The 4,888-nt window shown below is 46.1% G+C and overlaps 1 protein-coding gene across 1 annotated transcript in view; it reads left to right on the top strand.

Annotated features, from left to right (window-relative positions):
- Positions 1–823: 823 nt before the first annotated feature.
- MGST1 (microsomal glutathione S-transferase 1) overlaps positions 824–4,888 on the top strand; it is an 11,739-nt gene continuing 7,674 nt past the window's right edge. Inside the window, exon 1 of the mRNA XM_006773265.2 lies at positions 824–931. The gene's annotated coding sequence lies outside the window, so the exon portion shown is untranslated. The remainder of the gene's footprint in view (positions 932–4,888) is intronic.

The raw sequence follows: 4,888 nt of genomic DNA on the forward strand, positions 1-4,888 counted from the left end.
AAACGAAAAAGGTAACATACTACACATAGCAGGCGGTAAATGTGTGAGAAGTATTACAGGAGAGAAGTAACATAGATTGAAAACATACATCCTTAAACATTTTTAGATAAACTTTGGGAGCTAGATCCATAAACATTGTGGGGTGAGGAAGCTTGGAAATACCCTTAATGTAGATGTGGATGTTAGAATAGCTTTGCCTTCCTAATTTATTCCGCGAATGTCCCCATAAAAGGCATAGTAAACTGATTGTGTAATGAACTGAGCTACCATAATCTCCACTTCCGCTTTGCATTCTGAACCTAAGGGGACTGAGGGAGGAAGCAAGTTGTCTGCGATCACAGAGTTGGAACAGTATCCGTGAGATTTACTAAACGTTTACATGTGTCCAAGCCAGCCTTTGCCTTGCCGGGGTGCAGGACAAGTGAAGTTCAAGGGAACATAATGTTATCAATGACTTCTAATTAGTATTCCCCTCCTTGAGATTTAAATGTTCTCTAAAGCTTTTCACGTTTTCGAGACTCCACATTGCGATCTTTTTACAATGTTTCCAGCCAAATAAAAGTTACCCGCCTGTGCCTTGCTTGCCCATTCCCACTCAATCGCTAACGACCCCGCCCCACGGAATAGGACAAATGGCATTTCAAGAAGGAGAGCCGCTGGCTTCAGGCGCCAAATACAAGTGTTCCGAGAGGGGAACCAGTAGGCGGTGTTTACTCTGGGAAAGAAAAGTCAGGCGATTTAGGGGCGGGACTGGCCGAGGCTGGGAATCTTGCCTGTAGCGCTGGAGAGCAAATTAATAGGAAATTAGCCAAAGTGGGCGTGGCGCCGGCGTCCGGTCCGCCCGCGCGCAGTGAAAGTCCCCCCAGTTCAGCCGCCCGCCTGCCTGGACAGGTCTGCTGCCTCGCACCTGCTGCGACCCACGGGACCCACGGTACGTGCCGGGAGCGGGTGCGGAGGGAGAGGCTGTGGAGAGGGTGGGGGGCCGGAAGGGGAAGGTGGGTGGCGGCTGGAGGCTGGAGACGTCTGCGCCAGCCTGCAACTTCCCTGCTCCATGTAGCTGCTGACTCTGTGCTGTTCAACCGGCCCCTCCGAAAGGGAGTTGTGCTCCTGTACCCTTGCAGGTAAAGTGTCCCGTTGTCAGACTCCAGGAAGGAAACTGGAGGCGTCTTTTCATGTTTCAGTGGTGATTTCCCCCCTTTATTCTCATCCACTTTGAAAGCCTCCCCCCCCCCCATTTGAACTTTGGGGGCATAAAAAGCACGTGCAAGTTGTAGTAATGCATATGAAGTCGCCGCAGTTTAAGCAACTTCTCTTCACCCCAAGCGTGTAAAGTCCCACAGCGGCTCTATTTCTTGGCCAAACTGGCCTTTGGACCTGCGGAGAGATAGGGTCTCTGCTCCCCGTTCACTTTGATAGGCAGAGAAACGTCAGCACGTTTAAAATGGTAATAACAACCACAAAGTGCAGGAGGACCTGGGCTGGACCCTGTGATATAAAAATAATTAAATTGCAAAGTGCAGGAGGACCTGGGCTGGACCCCGTGATGTTTTTATGGCCGGTGGACTGGAACTCCCAGCAGGCCCTCTCCAGCCCCCACCCTGGAGGGGGAAGCCATGTGGCAGGAGTAACCGAGAAGGGGACCTTCTTTGGGAGTGAAGGCCTCAGAGATGACTGTTATCTCGGGACTGGGTGTGTGTGTGGGGTGGGAGTGGGAGGCGGGGCGGGGTGTGTGTGGAGAGTAGTGACTTCCATTTTCTCGTTTCCTTTGAAAATTTGGAGGCCTCTTGGTAGTCCCGGCACCACTGTTGCTTTGTCCTGTTCCTGTCCCTGCTTTCTGTCCGAGGGAGCGCCAAGTGGGCTGCAACCAAGCATTGTTTATGGTCAGAGGGAAACTTTCCCAGGCGTCCAGCTCGCAGCCTGGAGTTCTCAGGGCCCTGGCCTGCTGCCGAATACCAAGCTAGACCCTCCTGGGCATTCCCTGCGGGCTTATGGCCTGGGAGATTGGGTTGTTTGGGGGCTTTGCTGTCCTTTGCTGTTTCCAAAAACAAAGGACTGTTGCACGTTGACTATCTTGAGTCACTTTTGAAAATGGTAATTGGTCCACATTTGCATATTGCTCTCTGTGACAAACAAGTGCCACTTTTCTAAGGTTTTGCTTTTGGAGTGGAACTTTTTAATCTCTGAGGTTGGAAAAGGATTTCCACATATTTATAGCACAAAAGCATTAGTACACCTTGTTGCCCTCCTTGTGGACCCCACACTCAGGAATGCAGCTGGATGATGTGTTACAGGTGGATCTGTATTCTGGGGGGTGCACTGCCCTGCCCCCACCTCCCAGCCACCAGCAATTTCCTCCCAGTACCTGGGCTCTGATTCCTAGGAGACCAAGTCTGCAGTCACTTCAATCCATTCAGGAAATTCTAGAACTTATATAAACAGTAACAGAAGGGCCCTCAATTATCTTTTTGCCTTATCTCGTGGGTAGCCTTCTGTTGGTTTCAGAAAGTATAAAACTGCAGAGTCATGGCCCCGAGGATGTGTTCCCAGATTTTTCCGCGTATTTCACAATACTGGCATAGAGAGGCGACCATGAATATAAGAACTTTGCTCTTTTTGGCTAAGAACCTGTAAAGATAAGCGGAATATTTTTCAGTTGAGAGATGAAGACTCAACTGCGATAGGGGTGGCATTTGACAGAAAAATTCTCCCCAAAGTCCAGAGTAATCTTGAATTGTCAGCCTGAAAGTGTTTAACCAACCCCGAGTTAAACACTTGAGAAAACTGGGTTTCAGTGTGGGCTCCTCAATTGTGAATTTGGGTCAAATTAGTCCCTCTACCTCTCTGGGCCTCAATTTCCCTTATATATTAAAGGTGGAGACAAATATTAGGTGCTCTGACTGTAGTAGAGTTTTCCAAATCAAGTGAGATAATGTAAAGGTTCTAGAAAACCCTAAAATTACATGCTCGATGCCCAGAACAGCGCCAAAGTAGGAGCTTATTTACCCAATGCTTTTAGAGCACTTCCCAGGTCCAGTACTTTCCTCAGTACTTGACACATGACTCACTTAATGCTCACAAAATTCCTGTGAGGTAAGAAGCATTACTGATTGCATTTTACGGGTAAGGTAAGTAGGCCCTGGAGAAGTGAAATCACAGCTAGGAAGTGACAGAGCCGAGATCCACCTGAACCCCAGTCTGGCTCTAGAGCAGCACTCTCTCTGCCCTCTGTCCTCTCAAAGGCAGACACAGCCATATGAGGGGACTGAGCCTTCCCTCTGGTGAGGCAGATTGAGACATTCTCTATTATGTCAACCAATGATGGCCAATAAAAGGAACACACCATACATTGTAATGCTTTGTTTTCTATAATTTATAACCAAGTTTCATGTTTTGCGCTGCTTACTTTACTTAGGTTATTTCTACCTCGTTCCTAAAATTCTCAAATCACCTCACATTTTACCCTCTTATTACTACTACTATATTCTGCCCTCCTTTCTCCTGGCGACTTTTTCCGGCAAAACTTTTTCAGTAATTTTGCGTTGAGTGCAGGGCCCAGCCATGATGTAGGCTCAAGGCAACTTACTGCAAATCAGCTTTGGAAAAAAAAAAAATGTCTAGACCAGCAGCACCTTCTCTCATGCTATCAGTGACTCCTGTTTCTTGTGTCTTACCTTTACTCCTCCTCACCTGGCCCTCGGGTGTGTTGTTAGTAGAAGATGTTGTCATAGACTTCCATAAACAGGGTGTGGCATCAGAGACTGTGTGTTGGCCATTCTCCCAAAACCACAGGCCTGGGGAGTTAAGCCACATTTTTGGTGATTGAGAAACTGGGTGAAGTGCACCCTCAATATATTGTTCACATTGAAAGAAGCTTCCCATTGCCCGTTTGCTCCAACTGCTGGCATTTGTGTGTTCTTTTCCCAGCAGTTCTGGAAGGCTTCCGCTTTCTCTCTTCCCATACCAATTTTCACCAAGGAGAGAACATTCTCTGAACTTTTATTCATTGATAAATAACTTTTTTCATTCTGGGAACATTAGTAGAAACCTGCTGTTATAGTTTTAAAAGGATTGTTAAGTAGGAACACTTCCTACTGGATAAAATTGTCTTAGTATTTTAAGAAATGAACTTCCTCAATATTTCAGATCTCTTTCCAGAAGCGTAGGACTTCGGGTTCTCTTATTAAGCTAATTACTTAGCTCGGAAGGATAGAGCAGCCTATTCATGGCTCTCACCCCTCAGCCCTTAGAACAAGTGCAGCTGAATGCTACTGAAGGTATTACCTTGCACAGAGAATTTATCGCACATACTGTGCTTTCAAGACTACTGACTTGTGGAGGTGAATTAATTTATCATATGTGTTTTGTTTTGTTCTTTTTAACTAGAATATATCATTTCTGTTTGCCTAAATCTGAGTACTTTTTTGGCCTACCCTTTAAAATAGGGGTTATAACCTTTAGGCAACTTTGGTTTATCTGCACAATGGGAATAAAAATGCCCCCTTGTAACATAATTGGAAGAGGAAAGAAGGTAACAGGTGTAAGGGGCACCAGCAGTGCCAGCCACAGAGTACACAGTCAGTCAGTGTTGAATCAGAATGAAGCAGTTTGCCATCTCTTGAAGGAGACAGTACGGTGTGGTTCATGTATGAGAAGTGATGTCAGAGACGTGTGTTTGTACTCCCCACTTTGTTGCTTAACATATCTAATTCCCATTGTCTTCAAATGTAAAATGGATCCAGTTATGAGGATTTTCATATTATAGGTACAAAGATTATGGAAGGCAATGCACATAAAGTACATGGCATAGTTGGACTCACGGTGACACATAAAATTAAGTATCTGTATATGCTGTATGTGGTTTATATCACATTATTCAGTAGCGCATAGA

Source organism: Myotis davidii, unplaced genomic scaffold (genome assembly GCF_000327345.1).
Source record: "Myotis davidii unplaced genomic scaffold, ASM32734v1 scaffold205, whole genome shotgun sequence".
In the NCBI taxonomy this organism is placed as follows: Eukaryota; Metazoa; Chordata; class Mammalia; order Chiroptera; family Vespertilionidae; genus Myotis; species Myotis davidii.